This window comes from Hydractinia symbiolongicarpus, chromosome 5 (assembly GCF_029227915.1).
Source record: "Hydractinia symbiolongicarpus strain clone_291-10 chromosome 5, HSymV2.1, whole genome shotgun sequence".
Lineage (NCBI taxonomy): Eukaryota > Metazoa > Cnidaria > Hydrozoa > Anthoathecata > Hydractiniidae > Hydractinia > Hydractinia symbiolongicarpus.
The window spans coordinates 9,265,273-9,287,443 of NC_079879.1; the positions used below are offsets into that span (position 1 = coordinate 9,265,273).

Below are 22,171 nucleotides of genomic sequence, written 5' to 3' on the forward strand. Positions count from 1 at the left end.
ATACAAGCCTTGTTCAAAACACTCTGCTGCAAGGCGATGATTAAGAAGTATATTACGCTATGTTCGAAGCCGCTACACAACATAATTCGGTGATATAAAGAAAATAACAAAATGAATTCATAGGACTGTTTTCTCTAGCGAACGGAGATATTTTAATCGATACAGAAATATATGTTCACTTTCCTATCACTGATTCTTGTAATGCCGTGACCAGGATTCGAACCTGGGCTATTGCGGCCACAACGCAATGTACTAACCACTATACAATCACGGTAATGTGAGATTGTTATCTGTATATGTCTTGTTCAAAGCACTGAGCTGCAATGCGTTGATTAAGAAATGTATTACGTTATGTTTGAAGTCGATACACAACATAATTCGGTGTAATAGAGAAAACAAGCAAAATTAAAGCATCAGGAGCTGTTCATCCAAGCGAACGGGGTCAATTTAATCGATACAGAAATATATGTTCACTTTCCTATCACTGATTCTTGTAATGCCGTGACCAGGATTCGAACCTGGGTTATTGCGGCCACAACGCAATGTACTAACCACTATACGATCACGGTGATGTGAGATTGTTATCTGTATATGTCTTGTTCAAAGCACTGAGCTGCAATGCGTTGATTAAGAAATGTATTACGTTATGTTTGAAGTCGATACACAACATAATTCGGTGTAATAGAGAAAACAAGCAAAATTAAAGCATCAGGAGCTGTTCATCCAAGCGAACGGGGTCAATTTAATCGATACAGAAATATATGTTCACTTTCCTATTACTGATTCTCGTAATGCCGTGCCCAGGATTCGAACCTGGGTGATGGCGGCCACAACGTAATGTACTAACCACTATACGATCACGGCTTATGTGAGATTGACTATACATGCCTTGTTCAAAACACTCTGCTGCAAGGCGATGATTAAGAAGTATATTACGTTATGTTTGAAGCCGATACGCAACATAATTCAGTTATTTAAAAAGAATAAACAAAATGAATGCATAGGACTGTTTTCTCTATGGAACGGAGACAATTTAATCGATACAGAAGTACACGTTAACTTCCTGTCACAGATTCATCTAATGAAATGACCAGGACTCGAACCTGGGTTATTGCGGCCACAACGCAATGTAATAACCACTATACGATCACGGCTGATATAAGATTGTTAACCATATATGTCTTGTTCAAAACACTCTGCTGCAATGCGATGATTAAGAAGTATATTTCGTTATGTTTGAAGTCGATACACAACATAATTCGGTTATTTAAAAAGAAAAAACAAAATGAATGCATAGGACTGTTTTCTCTATCGAACGAATTCAATTTAATCGATACAGAAGTACACGTTAACTTCCTATCACAGATTCTTCCAATGAAATGATCAGGATTCGAACCTGGGTTATTGCGGCCACAACGCAATGTACTAACCACTATACGATCACGGCTGATGTGAGATTGTTATCTATATATGTCTTGTTCAAAACACTGTGCTGCAATGCGTTGATTAAGAAATGTATTACGTTATGTTTGAAGTCGATACACAATATAATTCGGTGTAATAAAGAAAACAAGCAAAATTAAAGCATGAGAAGCTGTTCATCCAAGCGAACGGGGTCAATTTAATCGATACAAAAATATATGTTCACTTTCCTATTACTGATTCTCGTAATGCCGTGCCCAGGATTCGAACCTGGGTGATGGCGGCCACAACGCAATGTACTAACCACTATACGATCACGGCTTATGTGAGATTGACTATACATGCCTTGTTCAAAACACTCTGCTGCAAGGCGATGATTAAGAAGTATATTACGCTATGTTCGAAGCCGATACACAACATAATTCAGTGATATAAAGAAAATAACAAAATAAATTCATAGGACTGTTTTCTCTAGCGAACGGAGATATTTTAATCGTTACAGAAATATATGTTCACTTTCCTATCACTGATTCTTGTAATGTCGTGACCAGGATTCGAACCTGGGTTATTGCGGCCACAACGCAATGTACTAACCACTATACGATCACGGTGATGTGAGATTGTTATCTGTATATGTCTTGTTCAAAGCACTGAGCTGCAATGCGTTGATTAAGAAATGTATTACGTTATGTTTGAAGTCGATACACAACATAATTCGGTGTAATAGAGAAAACAAGCAAAATTAAAGCATCAGGAGCTGTTCATCCAAGCGAACGGGGTCAATTTAATCGATACAGAAATATATGTTCACTTTCCTATTACTGATTCCTGTAATGCCGTGCCCAGGATTCGAACCTGGGTTATGGCGGCCACAACGCAATGTACTAACCACTATACGATCACGGCTTATGTGAGATTGACTATACCTGCTTTGTTTAAAACACTCTGCTGCAAGGCGATGATTAAGAAGTATATTACGTTATGTTTGAGGCCGATACGCAACATAATTCAGTTATTTAAAAAGAATAAACAAAATGAATGCATAGGACTGTTTTCTCTATGGAACGGAGACAATTTAATCGATACAGAAGTACACGTTAACTTCCTATCACAGATTCATCTAATGAAATGACCAGGACTCGAACCTGGGTTATTGCGGCCACAACGCAATGTACTAACCACTATACGATCACGGCTGATATAAGATTGTTAACCATATATGTGTTGTTCAAAACACTCTGCTGCAATGCGATGATTAAGAAGTATATTTCGTTATGTTTGAAGTCGATACACAACATAATTCGGTTATTTAAAAAGAAAAAACAAAATGAATGCATAGGACTGTTTTCTCTATCGAACGAAGTCAATTTAATCGATACAGAAGTACACGTTAACTTCCTATCACAGATTCTTCCAATGAAATGACCAGGATTCGAACCTGTGTTATTGCGGCCACAACGCAATGTACTAACCACTATACGATCACGGCTGATGTGAGATTGTTATCTATATATGTCTTGTTCAAAACACTGTGCTGCAATGCGTTGATTAAGAAATGTATTACGTTATGTTTGAAGTCGATACACAACATAATTCGGTGTAATAAAGAAAACAAGCAAAATTAAAGCATGAGAAGCTGTTCATCCAAGCGAACGGGGTCAATTTAATCGATACAAAAATATATGTTCACTTTCCTATTACTGATTCTCGTAATGCCGTGCCCAGGATTCGAACCTGGGTGATGGCGGCCACAACGCAATGTACTAACCACTATACGATCACGGCTTATGTGAGATTGTTATCTGTATATGTCTTGTTCAAAGCACTGAGCTGCAATGCGATGATTAAGAAGTAAATTTCGTCATGTTTGAAGTCGATACACAACATAATTCGGTTATATAAAGAAAATAACAAAATGAATTCATAGGACTGTTTTCTCTAGCGAACGGAGATATTTTAATCGATACAGAAATATATGTTCACTTTCCTATCACTGATTCTTGTAATGCCGTAACCAGGATTCGAACCTGGGTTATTGCGGCCACAACGCAATGTACTAACCACTATACGATCACGGTGATGTGAGATTGTTATCTGTATATGTCTTGTTCAAAGCACTGAGCTGCAATGCGTTGATTAAGAAATGTATTACGTTATGTTTGAAGTCGATACACAACATAATTCGGTGTAATAGAGAAAACAAGCAAAATTAAAGCATCAGGAGCTGTTCATCCAAGCGAACGGGGTCAATTTAATCGATACAGAAATATATGTTCACTTTCCTATTACTGATTCCTGTAATGCCGTGCCCAGGATTCGAACCTGGGTTATGGCGGCCACAACGCAATGTACTAACCACTATACGATCACGGCTTATGTGAGATTGACTATACCTGCTTTGTTTAAAACACTCTGCTGCAAGGCGATGATTAAGAAGTATATTACGTTATGTTTGAAGCCGATACGCAACATAATTCAGTTATTTAAAAAGAATAAACAAAATGAATGCATAGGACTGTTTTCTCTATGGAACGGAGACAATTTAATCGATACAGAAGTACACGTTAACTTCCTATCACAGATTCATCTAATGAAATGACCAGGACTCGAACCTGGGTTATTGCGGCCACAACGCAATGTACTAACCACTATACGATCACGGCTGATATAAGATTGTTAACCATATATGTGTTGTTCAAAACACTCTGCTGCAATGCGATGATTAAGAAGTATATTTCGTTATGTTTGAAGTCGATACACAACATAATTCGGTTATTTAAAAAGAAAAAACAAAATGAATGCATAGGACTGTTTTCTCTATCGAACGAAGTCAATTTAATCGATACAGAAGTACACGTTAACTTCCTATCACAGATTCTTCCAATGAAATGACCAGGATTCGAACCTGTGTTATTGCGGCCACAACGCAATGTACTAACCACTATACGATCACGGCTGATGTGAGATTGTTATCTATATATGTCTTGTTCAAAACACTGTGCTGCAATGCGTTGATTAAGAAATGTATTACGTTATGTTTGAAGTCGATACACAACATAATTCGGTGTAATAAAGAAAACAAGCAAAATTAAAGCATGAGAAGCTGTTCATCCAAGCGAACGGGGTCAATTTAATCGATACAAAAATATATGTTCACTTTCCTATTACTGATTCTCGTAATGCCGTGCCCAGGATTCGAACCTGGGTGATGGCGGCCACAACGCAATGTACTAACCACTATACGATCACGGCTTATGTGAGTTTGTAATCTGTATATGTCTTGTTCAAAGCACTGAGCTGCAATGCGATGATTAAGAAGTAAATTTCGTCATGTTTGAAGTCGATACACAACATAATTCGGTTATATAAAGAAAATAACAAAATGAATTCATAGGACTGTTTTCTCTAGCGAACGGAGATATTTTAATCGATACAGAAATATATGTTCACTTTCCTATCACTGATTCTTGTAATGCCGTGACCAGGATACGAACCTGGGTTATTGCGGCCACAACGCAATGTACTAACCACTATACGATCACGGTGATGTGAGATTGTTATCTGTATATGTCTTGTTCAAAGCACTGAGCTGCAATGCGTTGATTAAGAAATGTATTACGTTATGTTTGAAGTCGATACACAACATAATTCGGTGTAATAGAGAAAACAAGCAAAATTAAAGCATCAGGAGCTGTTCATCCAAGCGAACGGGGTCAATTTAATCGATACAGAAATATATGTTCACTTTCCTATTACTGATTCCTGTAATGCCGTGCCCAGGATTCGAACCTGGGTTATGGCGGCCACAACGCAATGTACTAACCACTATACGATCACGGCTTATGTGAGATTGACTATACCTGCTTTGTTTAAAACACTCTGCTGCAAGGCGATGATTAAGAAGTATATTACGTTATGTTTGAAGCCGATACGCAACATAATTCAGTTATTTAAAAAGAATAAACAAAATGAATGCATAGGACTGTTTTCTCTATGGAACGGAGACAATTTAATCGATACAGAAGTACACGTTAACTTCCTATCACAGATTCATCTAATGAAATGACCAGGACTCGAACCTGGGTTATTGCGGCCACAACGCAATGTACTAACCACTATACGATCACGGCTGATATAAGATTGTTAACCATATATGTGTTGTTCAAAACACTCTGCTGCAATGCGATGATTAAGAAGTATATTTCGTTATGTTTGAAGTCGATACACAACATAATTCGGTTATTTAAAAAGAAAAAACAAAATGAATGCATAGGACTGTTTTCTCTATCGAACGAAGTCAATTTAATCGATACAGAAGTACACGTTAACTTCCTATCACAGATTCTTCCAATGAAATGACCAGGATTCGAACCTGTGTTATTGCGGCCACAACGCAATGTACTAACCACTATACGATCACGGCTGATGTGAGATTGTTATCTATATATGTCTTGTTCAAAACACTGTGCTGCAATGCGTTGATTAAGAAATGTATTACGTTATGTTTGAAGTCGATACACAACATAATTCGGTGTAATAAAGAAAACAAGCAAAATTAAAGCATGAGAAGCTGTTCATCCAAGCGAACGGGGTCAATTTAATCGATACAAAAATATATGTTCACTTTCCTATTACTGATTCTCGTAATGCCGTGCCCAGGATTCGAACCTGGGTGATGGCGGCCACAACGCAATGTACTAACCACTATACGATCACGGCTTATGTGAGTTTGTAATCTGTATATGTCTTGTTCAAAGCACTGAGCTGCAATGCGATGATTAAGAAGTAAATTTCGTCATGTTTGAAGTCGATACACAACATAATTCGGTTATATAAAGAAAATAACAAAATGAATTCATAGGACTGTTTTCTCTAGCGAACGGAGATATTTTAATCGATACAGAAATATATGTTCACTTTCCTATCACTGATTCTTGTAATGCCGTGACCAGGATTCGAATCTGGGTTATTGCGGCCACAACGCAATGTACTAACCACTATACGATCACGGTGATGTGAGATTGTTATCTGTATATGTCTTGTTCAAAGCACTGAGCTGCAATGCGTTGATTAAGAAATGTATTACGTTATGTTTGAAGTCGATACACAACATAATTCGGTGTAATAGAGAAAACAAGCAAAATTAAAGCATCAGGAGCTGTTCATCCAAGCGAACGGGGTCAATTTAATCGATACAGAAATATATGTTCACTTTCCTATTACTGATTCCTGTAATGCCGTGCCCAGGATTCGAACCTGGGTTATGGCGGCCACAACGCAATGTACTTACCACTATACGATCACGGCTTATGTGAGATTGACTATACCTGCTTTGTTTAAAACACTCTGCTGCAAGGCGATGATTAAGAAGTATATTACGTTATGTTTGAAGCCGATACGCAACATAATTCAGTTATTTAAAAAGAATAAACAAAATGAATGCATAGGACTGTTTTCTCTATGGAACGGAGACAATTTAATCGATACAGAAGTACACGTTAACTTCCTATCACAGATTCATCTAATGAAATGACCAGGACTCGAACCTGGGTTATTGCGGCCACAACGCAATGTACTAACCACTATACGATCACGGCTGATATAAGATTGTTAACCATATATGTCTTGTTCAAAACACTCTGATGCAATGCGATGATTAAGAAGTATATTTCGTTATGTTTGAAGTCGATACACAACATAATTCGGTTATTTAAAAAGAAAAAACAAAATGAATGCATAGGACTGTTTTCTCTATCGAACGAAGTCAATTTAATCGATACAGAAATATATGTTCACTTTCCTATTACTGATTCCTGTAATGCCGTGCCCAGGATTCGAACCTGGGTTATGGCGGCCACAACGCAATGTACTAACCACTATACGATCACGGCTTATGTGAGATTGACTATACCTGCTTTGTTTAAAACACTCTGCTGCAATGCGATGATTAAGAAGTATATTTCGTTATGTTTGAAGCCGATACACAACATAATTCGGTGATATAAAGAAAATAAACAAAATGAATTCATAGGACTGTCTTCTCTAGCGAACAGAGACATTTTAATCCATACAGAAATATATGTTCACTTTCCTATCACTGATTCTTGTAATGCCGTGACCAGGATTCGAACCTGGGTTATTGCGGCCACAACGCAATGTACTAACCACTATACGATCACGGCTTATGTGAGATTGACTATACATGCCTTGTTCAAAACACTCTGCTGAAATGCGATGATTAAGAAGTATATTTCGTTATGTTTGAAGTCGATACACAACATAATTCGGTTACTTAAAAAGAATAAACAAAATGAATGCATAGGACTGTTTTCTCTATGAAACGGAGATATTTTAATCGATACAGAATTATATGTTCACTTTTCTATCACTGATTCTTGTAATGCCGTGACCAGGATTCGAACCTGGGTTATTGCGGCCACAACGGAATGTACTAACTACTATACGATCACGGCTGATATAAGATTGTTAACCATATATGTCTTGTTCAAAACACTCTGCTGCAATGCCATAATTAAAAAGTATATTTCGTTATATTTGAAGTCGATACACAACATAATTCGGTTATATAAAGAAAATAAACAAAATAAATGCATAGCACTGATTTCTCTAGCGAACGGAGATAATTTAATCGATACAGAAATATATGTTCAAATTCCTATCACTGATTCTTGTAATGCCGTGACCAGGATTCGAACCTTGGTTATTGCGGCCACAACGCAATGTACTAACCACTATACGATCACGGCTCATATGAGATTGTTAACCATATATTTATTGTTCAAAACACTCTGCTGCAATGCGATGATTAAGAAGTAAATTTCGTCATGTTTGAAGTTGATACACAACATAATTCGGTTATATAAAGAAAATAAACAAAATAAATGCATAGGACTGTTTTCTCTAGCCAACGGAGACAATTTAATTGATACAGAAGTACATGTTCACTATCCTATCATTGACTCTTGTAATGCCGTGACCAGGATTCGAACCTGGGTTATGGCGGCCACAACACAATGTACTAACCACTATACGATCACGGCTTATGTGAGATTGACTATACATGCTTTGCTCAAAACACTCTGCTGCAAGGCGATGATTAAGAAGTATATTACGTTATGTTCGAAGCCGATACACAACATAATTCGGTGATATAAAGAAAATAACAAATTGAATTCATAGGACTGATTTCTCTAGCGAACGGAGATATTTTAATCGATACAGAAATATATGTTCACTTTCCTATCACTGATTCTTGTAATGCCGTGACCAGGATTCGAACCTGGGTTATTGCGGCCACAACGCAATGTACTAACCACTATACGATCACGGTGATGTGAGATTGTTATCTGTATATGTCTTGTTCAAAGCACTGAGCTGCAATGCATTGATTAAGAAATGTATTACGTTATGTTTAAAGTCGATACACAACATAATTCGGTGTAATAGAGAAAACAAGCAAAATTGAAGCATCAGGAGCTGTTCATCCAAGCGAACCGGGTCAATTTAATCGATACAGAAATATATGTTCACTTTCCTATTACTGATTCCTGTAATGCCGTGCCCAGGATTTGAACCTGGGTTATGGCGGCCACAACGCAATGTACTAACCACTATACGATCACGGCTTATGTGAGATTGACTATACATGCCTTGTTCAAAACACTCTGCTGCAAGGCGATGATTAAGAAGTATATTACGTTATGTTTGAAGCCGATACGCAACATAATTCAGTTATTTAAAAAGAATAAACAAAATGAATGCATAGGACTGTTTTCTCTATGGAACGGAGACAATTTAATCGATACAGAAGTACACGTTAACTTCCTATCACAGATTCATCTAATGAAATGACCAGGACTCGAACCTGGGTTATTGCTGCCACAACGCAATGTAATAACCACTATACGATCACGGCTGATATAAGATTGTTAACCATATATGTCTTGTTCAAAACACTCTGCTGCAATGCGATGATTAAGAAGTATATTTCGTTATGTTTGAAGTCGATACACAACATAATTCGGTTATTTAAAAAGAAAAAACAAAATGAATGCATAGGACTGTTTTCTCTATCGAACGAAGACAATTTAATCGATACAGAAGTACACGTTAACTTCCTATCACAGATTCTTCCAATGAAATGACCAGGATTCGAACCTGGGTTATTGCGGCTACAACGCAATGTACTAACCACTATACGATCACGGCTGATGTGAGATTGTTATCTATATATGTCTTGTTCAAAACACTGTGCTGCAATGCGTTGATTAAGAAATGTATTACGTTATTTTTGAAGTCGATACACAATATAATTCGGTGTAATAAAGAAAACAAGCAAAATTAAAGCATGAGAAGCTGTTCATCCAAGCGAACGGGGTCAATTTAATCGATACAAAAATATATGTTAACTTTCCTATTACTGATTCTCGTAATGCCGTGCCCAGGATTCGAACCTGGGTGATGGCGGCCACAACGCAATGTACTAACCACTATACGATCACGGCTTATGTGAGATTGACTATACATGCCTTGTTCAAAACACTCTGCTGCAAGGCGTTGATTAAGAAGTATATTACGCTATGTTCGAAGCCGATACACAACATAATTCAGTGATATAAAGAAAATAACAAAATAAATTCATAGGACTGTTTTCTCTAGCGAACGGAGATATTTTAATCGATACAGAAATATATGTTCACTTTCCTATCACTGATTCTTGTAATGCCGTGACCAGGATTCGAACCTGGGTTATTGCGGCCACAACGCAATGTACTAACCACTATACGATCACGGTGATGTGAGATTGTTATCTGTATATGTCTTGTTCAAAGCACTGAGCTGCAATGCGTTGATTAAGAAATGTATTACGTTATGTTTGAAGTCGATACACAACATAATTCGGTGTAATAGAGAAAACAAGCAAAATTAAAGCATCAGGAGCTGTTCATCCAAGCGAACGGGGTCAATTTAATCGATACAGAAATATATGTTCACTTTCCTATTACTGATTCCTGTAATGCCGTGCCCAGGATTCGAACCTGGGTTATGGCGGCCACAACGCAATGTACTAACCACTATACGATCACGGCTTATGTGAGATTGACTATACATGCCTTGTTCAAAACACTCTGCTGCAAGGCGATGATTAAGAAGTATATTACGTTATGTTTGAAGCCGATGCGCAACATAATTCAGTTATTTAAAAAGAATAAACAAAATGAATGCATAGGACTGTTTTCTCTATGGAACGGAGACAATTTAATCGATACAGAAGTACACGTTAACTTCCTATCACAGATTCTTCCAATGAAATGACCAGGATTCGAACCTGGGTTATTGCGGCCACAACGCAATGTACTAACCACTATACGATCACGGCTGATGTGAGATTGTTATCTATATATGTCTTGTTCAAAACACTGTGCTGCAATGCGTTGATTAAGAAATGTATTACGTTATGTTTGAAGTCGATACACAACATAATTCGGTGTAATAAAGAAATCAAGCAAAATTAAAGCATGAGAAGCTGTTTATCCAAGCGAACGGGGTCAATTTAATCGATACAAAAATATATGTTCACTTTCCTATTACTGATTCTCGTAATGCTGTGCCCAGGAGTCGAACCTGGGTGATGGCGGCCACAATGCAATGTACTAACCACTATACGATCACGGCTTATGTGAGATTGACTATACATGCCTTGTTCAAAACACTCTGCTGCAAGGCGATGATTAAGAAGTATATTACGCTATGTTCGAAGCCGATACACAACATAATTCGGTGATATAAAGAAAATAACAAAATGAATTCATAGGACTGTTTTCTCTAGCGAACGGAGATATTTTAATCGATACAGAAATATATGTTCACTTTCCTATCACTGATTCTTGTAATGCCGTGACCAGGATTCGAACCTGGGTTATTGCGGCCACAACGCAATGTACTAACCACTATACGATCACGGTGATGTGAGATTGTTATCTGTATATGTCTTGTTCAAAGCACTGAGCTGCAATGCGTTGATTAAGAAATGTATTACGTTATGTTTGAATCGATACACAACATAATTCGGTGTAATAGAGAAAACAAGCAAAGTTGAAGCATCAGGAGCTGTTCATCCAAGCGAACGGGGTCAATTTAATCGATACAGAAATATATGTTCACTTTCCTATCACTGATTCTTGTAATGCCGTGACCAGGATTCGAACCTGGGTTATTGCGGCCACAACGCAATGTACTAACCACTATACGATCACGGCTGATATAAGATTGTTAACCATATATTTATTGTTCAAAACACTCTGCTGCAATGCGATGATTAAGAAGTAAATTTCGTCATGTTTGAAGTCGATACACAACATAATTCGGTTATATAAAGAAAATAAACAAAATAAATGCATAGGACTGTTTTCTCTAGCCAACGGAGACAATTTAATTGATGCAGAAGTACATGTTCACTATCCTATCATTGACTCTTGTAATGCCGTGACCAGGATTCGAACCTGGGTTATTGCGGCCACAACGCAATGTACTAACCTCTATACGATCACGGCTGATGTGAGATTGTTATCAATATATGTCTTCTAAAAACACTGTGCTGCAATGCGTTTATTAAGAAATGTATTACGTTATGTTTGAAGTCGATACACAACATAATTTGGTGTATTTGAGAAAACAAGCAAAATTAAAGCATCAGGAGCTGTTCATCCAAGCGAATGGGGTCAATTTAATCGATACAGAAATATATGTTCACTTTCCTATCACTGATTCTTGTAATGCCGTGACCAGGATTTGAACCTGGGTTATTGCGGCCACAACGCAATGGACTAACCACTATACGATCACGGCCGATATAAGATTGTTAACCATATATGTCTTGTTAAAAACACTCTGCTGCAATGCGATGATTAAGAAGTATATTTCGTTATGTTTGAAGCCGATACACAACATAATTCGGTTATATAAAGAAAATAACAAAATGAATTCATAGGACTGTTTTCTCTAGCGAACGGAGATATTTTAATCGATACAGAAATATATGTTCACTTTCCTATCACTGATTCTTGTAATGCCGTGACCAGGATTCGAATCTGGGTTATTGCGGCCACAACGCAATGTACTAACCACTATACGATCACGGTGATGTGAGATTGTTATCTGTATATGTCTTGTTCAAAGCACTGAGCTGCAATGCGTTGATTAAGAAATGTATTACGTTATGTTTGAAGTCGATACACAACATAATTCGGTGTAATAGAGAAAACAAGCAAAATTAAAGCATCAGGAGCTGTTCATCCAAGCGAACGGGGTCAATTTAATCGATACAGAAATATATGTTCACTTTCCTATTACTGATTCCTGTAATGCCGTGCCCAGGATTCGAACCTGGGTTATGGCGGCCACAACGCAATGTACTTACCACTATACGATCACGGCTTATGTGAGATTGACTATACCTGCTTTGTTTAACACTCTGCTGCAAGGCGATGATTAAGAAGTATATTACGTTATGTTTGAAGCCGATACGCAACATAATTCAGTTATTTAAAAAGAATAAACAAAATGAATGCATAGGACTGTTTTCTCTATGGAACGGAGACAATTTAATCGATACAGAAGTACACGTTAACTTCCTATCACAGATTCATCTAATGAAATGACCAGGACTCGAACCTGGGTTATTGCGGCCACAACGCAATGTACTAACCACTATACGATCACGGCTGATATAAGATTGTTAACCATATATGTCTTGTTCAAAACACTCTGATGCAATGCGATGATTAAGAAGTATATTTCGTTATGTTTGAAGTCGATACACAACATAATTCGGTTATTTAAAAAGAAAAAACAAAATGAATGCATAGGACTGTTTTCTCTATCGAACGAAGTCAATTTAATCGATACAGAAATATATGTTCACTTTCCTATTACTGATTCCTGTAATGCCGTGCCCAGGATTCGAACCTGGGTTATGGCGGCCACAACGCAATGTACTAACCACTATACGATCACGGCTTATGTGAGATTGACTATACCTGCTTTGTTTAAAACACTCTGCTGCAATGCGATGATTAAGAAGTATATTTCGTTATGTTTGAAGCCGATACACAACATAATTCGGTGATATAAAGAAAATAAACAAAATGAATTCATAGGACTGTCTTCTCTAGCGAACAGAGACATTTTAATCCATACAGAAATATATGTTCACTTTCCTATCACTGATTCTTGTAATGCCGTGACCAGGATTCGAACCTGGGTTATTGCGGCCACAACGCAATGTACTAACCACTATACGATCACGGCTTATGTGAGATTGACTATACATGCCTTGTTCAAAACACTCTGCTGAAATGCGATGATTAAGAAGTATATTTCGTTATGTTTGAAGTCGATACACAACATAATTCGGTTACTTAAAAAGAATAAACAAAATGAATGCATAGGACTGTTTTCTCTATGAAACGGAGATATTTTAATCGATACAGAATTATATGTTCACTTTTCTATCACTGATTCTTGTAATGCCGTGACCAGGATTCGAACCTGGGTTATTGCGGCCACAACGGAATGTACTAACTACTATACGATCACGGCTGATATAAGATTGTTAACCATATATGTCTTGTTCAAAACACTCTGCTGCAATGCCATAATTAAAAAGTATATTTCGTTATATTTGAAGTCGATACACAACATAATTCGGTTATATAAAGAAAATAAACAAAATAAATGCATAGCACTGATTTCTCTAGCGAACGGAGATAATTTAATCGATACAGAAATATATGTTCAAATTCCTATCACTGATTCTTGTAATGCCGTGACCAGGATTCGAACCTTGGTTATTGCGGCCACAACGCAATGTACTAACCACTATACGATCACGGCTCATATGAGATTGTTAACCATATATTTATTGTTCAAAACACTCTGCTGCAATGCGATGATTAAGAAGTAAATTTCGTCATGTTTGAAGTTGATACACAACATAATTCGGTTATATAAAGAAAATAAACAAAATAAATGCATAGGACTGTTTTCTCTAGCCAACGGAGACAATTTAATTGATACAGAAGTACATGTTCACTATCCTATCATTGACTCTTGTAATGCCGTGACCAGGATTCGAACCTGGGTTATGGCGGCCACAACACAATGTACTAACCACTATACGATCACGGCTTATGTGAGATTGACTATACATGCTTTGCTCAAAACACTCTGCTGCAAGGCGATGATTAAGAAGTATATTACGTTATGTTCGAAGCCGATACACAACATAATTCGGTGATATAAAGAAAATAACAAATTGAATTCATAGGACTGATTTCTCTAGCGAACGGAGATATTTTAATCGATACAGAAATATATGTTCACTTTCCTATCACTGATTCTTGTAATGCCGTGACCAGGATTCGAACCTGGGTTATTGCGGCCACAACGCAATGTACTAACCACTATACGATCACGGTGATGTGAGATTGTTATCTGTATATGTCTTGTTCAAAGCACTGAGCTGCAATGCATTGATTAAGAAATGTATTACGTTATGTTTAAAGTCGATACACAACATAATTCGGTGTAATAGAGAAAACAAGCAAAATTGAAGCATCAGGAGCTGTTCATCCAAGCGAACCGGGTCAATTTAATCGATACAGAAATATATGTTCACTTTCCTATTACTGATTCCTGTAATGCCGTGCCCAGGATTTGAACCTGGGTTATGGCGGCCACAACGCAATGTACTAACCACTATACGATCACGGTGATGTGAGATTGTTATCTGTATATGTCTTGTTCAAAGCACTGAGCTGCAATGCGTTGATTAAGAAATGTATTACGTTATGTTTGAAGTCGATACACAACATAATTCGGTGTAATAGAGAAAACAAGCAAAATTAAAGCATCAGGAGCTGTTCATCCAAGCGAACGGGGTCAATTTAATCGATACAGAAATATATGTTCACTTTCCTATTACTGATTCCTGTAATGCCGTGCCCAGGATTCGAACCTGGGTTATGGCGGCCACAACGCAATGTACTAACCACTATACGATCACGGCTTATGTGAGATTGACTATACATGCCTTGTTCAAAACACTCTGCTGCAAGGCGATGATTAAGAAGTATATTACGTTATGTTTGAAGCCGATGCGCAACATAATTCAGTTATTTAAAAAGAATAAACAAAATGAATGCATAGGACTGTTTTCTCTATGGAACGGAGACAATTTAATCGATACAGAAGTACACGTTAACTTCCTATCACAGATTCTTCCAATGAAATGACCAGGATTCGAACCTGGGTTATTGCGGCCACAACGCAATGTACTAACCACTATACGATCACGGCTGATGTGAGATTGTTATCTATATATGTCTTGTTCAAAACACTGTGCTGCAATGCGTTGATTAAGAAATGTATTACGTTATGTTTGAAGTCGATACACAACATAATTCGGTGTAATAAAGAAAACAAGCAAAATTAAAGCATGAGAAGCTGTTTATCCAAGCGAACGGGGTCAATTTAATCGATACAAAAATATATGTTCACTTTCCTATTACTGATTCTCGTAATGCTGTGCCCAGGAGTCGAACCTGGGTGATGGCGGCCACAATGCAATGTACTAACCACTATACGATCACGGCTTATGTGAGATTGACTATACATGCCTTGTTCAAAACACTCTGCTGCAAGGCGATGATTAAGAAGTATATTACGCTATGTTCGAAGCCGATACACAACATAATTCGGTGATATAAAGAAAATAACAAAATGAATTCATAGGACTGTTTTCTCTAGCGAACGGAGATATTTTAATCGATACAGAAATATATGTTCACTTTCCTATCACTGATTCTTGTAATGCCGTGACCAGGATTCGAACCTGGGTTATTGCGGCCACAACGCAATGTACTAACCACTATACGATCACGGTGATGTGAGATTGTTATCTGTATATGTCTTGTTCAAAGCACTGAGCTGCAATGCGTTGATTAAGAAATGTATTACGTTATGTTTGAATCGATACACAACATAATTCGGTGTAATAGAGAAAACAAGCAAAGTTGAAGCATCAGGAGCTGTTCATCCAAGCGAACGGGGTCAATTTAATCGATACAGAAATATATGTTCACTTTCCTATCACTGATTCTTGTAATGCCGTGACCAGGATTCGAACCTGGGTTATTGCGGCCACAACGCAATGTACTAACCACTATACGATCACGGCTGATATAAGATTGTTAACCATATATTTATTGTTCAAAACACTCTGCTGCAATGCGATGATTAAGAAGTAAATTTCGTCATGTTTGAAGTCGATACACAACATAATTCGGTTATATAAAGAAAATAAACAAAATAAATGCATAGGACTGTTTTCTCTAGCCAACGGAGACAATTTAATTGATGCAGAAGTACATGTTCACTATCCTATCATTGACTCTTGTAATGCCGTGACCAGGATTCGAACCTGGGTTATTGCGGCCACAACGCAATGTACTAACCTCTATACGATCACGGCTGATGTGAGATTGTTATCAATATATGTCTTCTAAAAACACTGTGCTGCAATGCGTTTATTAAGAAATGTATTACGTTATGTTTGAAGTCGATACACAACATAATTTGGTGTATTTGAGAAAACAAGCAAAATTAAAGCATCAGGAGCTGTTCATCCAAGCGAATGGGGTCAATTTAATCGATACAGAAATATATGTTCACTTTCCTATCACTGATTCTTGTAATGCCGTGACCAGGATTTGAACCTGGGTTATTGCGGCCACAACGCAATGGACTAACCACTATACGATCACGGCCGATATAAGATTGTTAACCATATATGTCTTGTTAAAAACACTCTGCTGCAATGCGATGATTAAGAAGTATATTTCGTTATGTTTGAAGCCGATACACAACATAATTCGGTGATATAAAGAAAATAAACAAAATGAATTCATAGGACTGTCTTCTCTAGCGAACAGAGACATTTTAATCCATGCAGAAATATATGTTCACTTTCCTATCACTGATTCTTGTGATGCCGTGACCAGGATTCGAACCTGGGTTATTGCGGCCACAACGCAATGTACTAACCTCTATACGATCACGGCTCATATGAGATTGTTAACCATATATTTATTGTTCAAAACACTCTGCTGCAATGCGATGATTAAGAAGTAAATTTCGTCATGTTTGAAGTCGATACACAACATAATTCGGTTATATAAAGAAAATAAACAAAATAAATGCATAGGACTGTTTTCTCTAGCCAACGGAGACAATTTAATTGATACAGAAGTACATGTTCACTATCCTATCATTGACTCTTGTAATGCCGTGACCAGGATTCGAACCTGGGTTATTGCGGCCACAACGCAATGTACTAACCACTATACGATCACGGCTGATATAAGATTGTTAACCATATATTTATTGTTCAAAACACTCTGCTGCAATGCGATGATTAAGAAGTAAATTTCGTCATGTTTGAAGTCGATACACAACATAATTCGGTTATATAAAGAAAATAAACAAAATAAATGCATAGGACTGTTTTCTCTAGCCAACGGAGACAATTTAATTGATACAGAAGTACATATTCACTATCCTATCATTGACTCTTGTGATGCCGTGACCAGGATTCGAACCTGGGTTATTGCGGCCACAACGCAATGTACTAACCTCTATACGATCACGGCTGATGTGAGATTGTTATCCATATATGTCTTCTAAAAACACTGTGCTGCAATGCGTTGATTAAGAAATGTATTACGTTATATTTGAAGTCGATACACAACATAATTTGGTGTATTTGAGAAAACAAGCAAAATTAAAGCATCAGGAGCTGTTCATCCAAGCGAATGGGGTCAATTTAATCGATACAGAAATATATGTTCACTTTCCTATCACTGATTCTTGTAATGCCGTGACCAGGATTTGAACCTGGGTTATTGCGGCCACAACGCAATGGACTAACCACTATACGATCACGGCCGATATAAGATTGTTAACCATATATGTCTTGTTCAAAGCACTCTGCTGCAATGCGATGATTAAGAAGCATATTTCGTTATGTTTGAAGCCGATACACAACATAATTCGGTGATATAAAGAAAATAAACAAAATGAATTCATAGGACTGTCTTCTCTAGCGAACAGAGACATTTTAATCCATACAGAAATATATGTTCACTTTCCTATCACTGATTCTTGTAATGCCGTGACCAGGATTCGAACCTGGGTTATTGCGGCCACAACGCAATGTACTAACCACTATACGATCACGGCTTATGTGAGATTGACTATACATGCCTTGTTCAAAACACTCTGCTGAAATGCGATGATTAAGAAGTATATTTCGTTATGTTTGAAGTCGATACACAACATAATTCGGTTATTTAAAAAGAATAAACAAAATGAATGCATAGGACTGTTTTCTCTATGAAACGGAGATATTTTAATCGATACAGAATTATATGTTCACTTTTCTATCACTGATTCTTGTAATGCCGTGACCAGGATTCGAACCTGGGTTATTGCGGCCACAACGGAATGTACTAACTACTATACGATCACGGCTGATATAAGATTGTTAACCATATATGTCTTGTTCAAAACACTCTGCTGCAATGCGATAATTAAAAAGTATATTTCGTTATGTTTGAAGTCGATACACAACATAATTCGGTTATATAAAGAAAATAAACAAAATAAATGCATAGAACTGATTTCTCTAGCGAACGGAGATACTTTAATCGATACAGAAATATATGTTCACATTCCTATCACTGATTCTTGTAATGCCGTGACCAGGATTCGAACCTTGGTTATTGCGGCCACAACGCAATGTACTAACCACTATACGATCACGGCTGATATGAGATTGTTAACCATATATTTATTGTTCCAAACACTCTGCTGCAATGCGATGATTAAGAAGTAAATTTCGTCATGTTTGAAGTTGATACACAACATAATTCGGTTATATAAAGAAAATAAACAAAATAAATGCATAGGACTGTTTTCTCTAGCCAACGGAGACAATTTAATTGATACAGAAGTACATGTTCACTATCCTATCATTGACTCTTGTAATGCCGTGACCAGGATTCGAACCTGGGTTATTGCGGCCACAACGCAATGTACTAACCTCTATACGATCACGGCTGATGTGAGATTGTTATCCATATATGTCTTCTAAAAACACTGTGCTGCAATGCGTTGATTAAGAAATGTATTACGTTATGTTTGAAGTCGATACACAACATAATTTGGTGTATTTGAGAAAACAAGCAAAATTAAAGCATCAGGAGCTGTTCATCCAAGCGAATGGGGTCAATTTAATCGATACAGAAATATATGTTCACTTTCCTATCACTGATTCTTGTAATGCCGTGACCAGGATTTGAACCTGGGTTATTGCGGCCACAACGCAATGGACTAACCACTATACGATCACGGCCGATATAAGATTGTTAACCATATATGTCTTGTTCAAGACACTCTGCTGCAATGCGATGATTAAGAAGTATATTTCGTTATGTTTGAAGCCGATACACAACATAATTCGGTGATATAAAGAAAATAAACAAAATGAAATCATAGGACTGTCTTCTCTAGCGAACAGAGACATTTTAATCCATACAGAAATATATGTTCACTTTCCTATCACTGATTCTTGTAATGCCGTGACCAGGATTCGAACCTGGGTTATTGCGGCCACAACGCAATGTACTAACCACTATACGATCACGGCTGATATAAGATTGTTAACCATATATTTATTGTTCAAAACACTCTGCTGCAATGCGATGATTAAGAAGTAAATTTCGTCATGTTTGAAGTCGATACACAACATAATTCGGTTATATAAAGAAAATAAACAAAATAAATGCATAGGACTGTTTTCTCTAGCCAACAGAGACAATTTAATTGATACAGAAGTACATGTTCACTATCCTATCATTGACTCTTGTAATGCCGTGACCAGGATTCGAACCTGGGTTATTGCGGCCACAACGCAATGTACTAACCTCTATACGATCACGGCTGATGTGAGATTGTTATCCATATATGTCTTCTAAAAACACTGTGCTGCAATGCGTTTATTAAGAAATGTATTACGTTATGTTTGAAGTCGATACACAACATAATTTGGTGTATTTGAGAAAACAAGCAAAATTAAAGCATCAGGAGCTGTTCATCCAAGCGAATGGGGTCAATTTAATCGATACAGAAATATATGTTCACTTTCCTATCACTGATTCTTGTAATGCCGTGACCAGGATTTGAACCTGGGTTATTGCGGCCACAACGCAATGGACTAACCACTATACGATCACGGCCGATATAAGATTGTTAACCATATATGTCTTGTTAAAAACACTCTGCTGCAATGCGATGATTAAGAAGTATATTTCGTTATGTTTGAAGCCGATACACAACATAATTCGGTGATATAAAGAAAATAAACAAAATGAATTCATAGGACTGTCTTCTCTAGCGAACAGAGACATTTTAATCCATGCAGAAATATATGTTCACTTTCCTATCACTGATTCTTGTAATGCCGTGACCAGGATTCGAACCTGGGTTATTGCGGCCACAACGCAATGTACTAACCACTATACGATCACGGCTTCTGTGAGATTGACTATACATGCCTTGTTCAAAACACTCTGCTGAAATGCGATGATTAAGAAGTATATTTCGTTATGTTTGAAGTCGATACACAACATAATTCGGTTATTTAAAAAGAATAAACAAAATGAATGCATAGGACTGTTTTCTCTATGAAACGGAGATATTTTAATCGATACAGAATTATATGTTCACTTTTCTATCACTGATTCTTGTAATGCCGTGACCAGGATTCGAACCTGGGTTATTGCGGCCACAAAGGAATGTACTAACTACTATACGATCACGGCTGATATAAGATTGTTAACCATATATGTCTTGTTCAAAACACTCTGCTGCAATGCGATAATTAAAAAGTATATTTCGTTATGTTTGAAGTCGATACACAACATAATTCGGTTATATAAAGAAAATAAACAAATTAAATGCATAGAACTGATTTCTCTAACGAACGGAGATATTTTAATCGATACAGAAATATATGTTCACATTCCTATCACTGATTCTTGTAATGCCGTGACCAGGATTCGAACCTTGGTTATTGCGGCCACAACGCAATGTACTAACCACTATACGATCACGGCTCATATGAGATTGTTAACCATATATTTATTGTTCAAAACACTCTGCTGCAATGCGATGATTAAGAAGTAAATTTCGTCATGTTTGAAGTCGATACACAACATAATTCGGTTATATAAAGAAAATAAACAAAATAAATGCATAGGACTGTTTTCTCTAGCCAACGGAGACAATTTAATTGATACAGAAGTACATGTTCACTATCCTATCATTGACTCTTGTAATGCCGTGACCAGGATTCGAACCTGGGTTATTGCGGCCACAACGCAATGTACTAACCACTATACGATCACGGCTGATATAAGATTGTTAACCATATATTTATTGTTCAAAACACTCTGCTGCAATGCGATGATTAAGAAGTAAATTTCGTCATGTTTGAAGTCGATACACAACATAATTCGGTTATATAAAGAAAATAAACAAAATAAATGCATAGGACTGTTTTCTCTAGCCAACGGAGACAATTTAATTGATACAGAAGTACATGTTCACT

General features: G+C 37.1%; 29 non-coding genes across 29 annotated transcripts; all 29 read right to left on the reverse strand.

The window, feature by feature from the left end:
- Positions 1-202: 202 nt before the first annotated feature.
- Positions 203-274, reverse strand: Trnah-gug (transfer RNA histidin (anticodon GUG)). The gene has a single exon. It is a non-coding gene; the product is annotated as a tRNA-His (tRNA).
- Positions 275-497: 223 nt separating this feature from the next.
- Positions 498-569, reverse strand: Trnah-gug (transfer RNA histidin (anticodon GUG)). The gene has a single exon. It is a non-coding gene; the product is annotated as a tRNA-His (tRNA).
- A 2,859-nt stretch (positions 570-3,428) lies between these two features.
- Trnah-gug (transfer RNA histidin (anticodon GUG)) lies at positions 3,429-3,500 on the reverse strand. The gene has a single exon. It is a non-coding gene; the product is annotated as a tRNA-His (tRNA).
- A 4,032-nt stretch (positions 3,501-7,532) lies between these two features.
- On the reverse strand, positions 7,533-7,604 carry Trnah-gug (transfer RNA histidin (anticodon GUG)). The gene has a single exon. It is a non-coding gene; the product is annotated as a tRNA-His (tRNA).
- Positions 7,605-8,117: 513 nt separating this feature from the next.
- Positions 8,118-8,189, reverse strand: Trnah-gug (transfer RNA histidin (anticodon GUG)). Its single transcript has one exon. It is a non-coding gene; the product is annotated as a tRNA-His (tRNA).
- Positions 8,190-8,411: 222 nt separating this feature from the next.
- On the reverse strand, positions 8,412-8,483 carry Trnah-gug (transfer RNA histidin (anticodon GUG)). Its single transcript has one exon. It is a non-coding gene; the product is annotated as a tRNA-His (tRNA).
- A 218-nt stretch (positions 8,484-8,701) lies between these two features.
- Positions 8,702-8,773, reverse strand: Trnah-gug (transfer RNA histidin (anticodon GUG)). The gene has a single exon. It is a non-coding gene; the product is annotated as a tRNA-His (tRNA).
- A 1,392-nt stretch (positions 8,774-10,165) lies between these two features.
- On the reverse strand, positions 10,166-10,237 carry Trnah-gug (transfer RNA histidin (anticodon GUG)). Its single transcript has one exon. It is a non-coding gene; the product is annotated as a tRNA-His (tRNA).
- A 1,099-nt stretch (positions 10,238-11,336) lies between these two features.
- On the reverse strand, positions 11,337-11,408 carry Trnah-gug (transfer RNA histidin (anticodon GUG)). The gene has a single exon. It is a non-coding gene; the product is annotated as a tRNA-His (tRNA).
- A 222-nt stretch (positions 11,409-11,630) lies between these two features.
- Trnah-gug (transfer RNA histidin (anticodon GUG)) lies at positions 11,631-11,702 on the reverse strand. Its single transcript has one exon. It is a non-coding gene; the product is annotated as a tRNA-His (tRNA).
- Positions 11,703-11,924: 222 nt separating this feature from the next.
- Trnah-gug (transfer RNA histidin (anticodon GUG)) lies at positions 11,925-11,996 on the reverse strand. The gene has a single exon. It is a non-coding gene; the product is annotated as a tRNA-His (tRNA).
- Positions 11,997-13,680: 1,684 nt separating this feature from the next.
- Trnah-gug (transfer RNA histidin (anticodon GUG)) lies at positions 13,681-13,752 on the reverse strand. Its single transcript has one exon. It is a non-coding gene; the product is annotated as a tRNA-His (tRNA).
- A 513-nt stretch (positions 13,753-14,265) lies between these two features.
- Trnah-gug (transfer RNA histidin (anticodon GUG)) lies at positions 14,266-14,337 on the reverse strand. The gene has a single exon. It is a non-coding gene; the product is annotated as a tRNA-His (tRNA).
- Positions 14,338-14,559: 222 nt separating this feature from the next.
- On the reverse strand, positions 14,560-14,631 carry Trnah-gug (transfer RNA histidin (anticodon GUG)). Its single transcript has one exon. It is a non-coding gene; the product is annotated as a tRNA-His (tRNA).
- Positions 14,632-14,849: 218 nt separating this feature from the next.
- Trnah-gug (transfer RNA histidin (anticodon GUG)) lies at positions 14,850-14,921 on the reverse strand. Its single transcript has one exon. It is a non-coding gene; the product is annotated as a tRNA-His (tRNA).
- Positions 14,922-16,315: 1,394 nt separating this feature from the next.
- Trnah-gug (transfer RNA histidin (anticodon GUG)) lies at positions 16,316-16,387 on the reverse strand. The gene has a single exon. It is a non-coding gene; the product is annotated as a tRNA-His (tRNA).
- Positions 16,388-16,609: 222 nt separating this feature from the next.
- Positions 16,610-16,681, reverse strand: Trnah-gug (transfer RNA histidin (anticodon GUG)). Its single transcript has one exon. It is a non-coding gene; the product is annotated as a tRNA-His (tRNA).
- A 222-nt stretch (positions 16,682-16,903) lies between these two features.
- On the reverse strand, positions 16,904-16,975 carry Trnah-gug (transfer RNA histidin (anticodon GUG)). The gene has a single exon. It is a non-coding gene; the product is annotated as a tRNA-His (tRNA).
- Positions 16,976-17,492: 517 nt separating this feature from the next.
- Trnah-gug (transfer RNA histidin (anticodon GUG)) lies at positions 17,493-17,564 on the reverse strand. The gene has a single exon. It is a non-coding gene; the product is annotated as a tRNA-His (tRNA).
- Positions 17,565-17,786: 222 nt separating this feature from the next.
- Positions 17,787-17,858, reverse strand: Trnah-gug (transfer RNA histidin (anticodon GUG)). The gene has a single exon. It is a non-coding gene; the product is annotated as a tRNA-His (tRNA).
- Positions 17,859-18,080: 222 nt separating this feature from the next.
- On the reverse strand, positions 18,081-18,152 carry Trnah-gug (transfer RNA histidin (anticodon GUG)). The gene has a single exon. It is a non-coding gene; the product is annotated as a tRNA-His (tRNA).
- Positions 18,153-18,669: 517 nt separating this feature from the next.
- Positions 18,670-18,741, reverse strand: Trnah-gug (transfer RNA histidin (anticodon GUG)). Its single transcript has one exon. It is a non-coding gene; the product is annotated as a tRNA-His (tRNA).
- A 513-nt stretch (positions 18,742-19,254) lies between these two features.
- Positions 19,255-19,326, reverse strand: Trnah-gug (transfer RNA histidin (anticodon GUG)). Its single transcript has one exon. It is a non-coding gene; the product is annotated as a tRNA-His (tRNA).
- A 222-nt stretch (positions 19,327-19,548) lies between these two features.
- Trnah-gug (transfer RNA histidin (anticodon GUG)) lies at positions 19,549-19,620 on the reverse strand. Its single transcript has one exon. It is a non-coding gene; the product is annotated as a tRNA-His (tRNA).
- Positions 19,621-20,137: 517 nt separating this feature from the next.
- On the reverse strand, positions 20,138-20,209 carry Trnah-gug (transfer RNA histidin (anticodon GUG)). The gene has a single exon. It is a non-coding gene; the product is annotated as a tRNA-His (tRNA).
- Positions 20,210-20,431: 222 nt separating this feature from the next.
- Trnah-gug (transfer RNA histidin (anticodon GUG)) lies at positions 20,432-20,503 on the reverse strand. The gene has a single exon. It is a non-coding gene; the product is annotated as a tRNA-His (tRNA).
- A 517-nt stretch (positions 20,504-21,020) lies between these two features.
- Trnah-gug (transfer RNA histidin (anticodon GUG)) lies at positions 21,021-21,092 on the reverse strand. Its single transcript has one exon. It is a non-coding gene; the product is annotated as a tRNA-His (tRNA).
- A 513-nt stretch (positions 21,093-21,605) lies between these two features.
- Positions 21,606-21,677, reverse strand: Trnah-gug (transfer RNA histidin (anticodon GUG)). Its single transcript has one exon. It is a non-coding gene; the product is annotated as a tRNA-His (tRNA).
- A 222-nt stretch (positions 21,678-21,899) lies between these two features.
- On the reverse strand, positions 21,900-21,971 carry Trnah-gug (transfer RNA histidin (anticodon GUG)). The gene has a single exon. It is a non-coding gene; the product is annotated as a tRNA-His (tRNA).
- Positions 21,972-22,171: the final 200 nt, after the last annotated feature.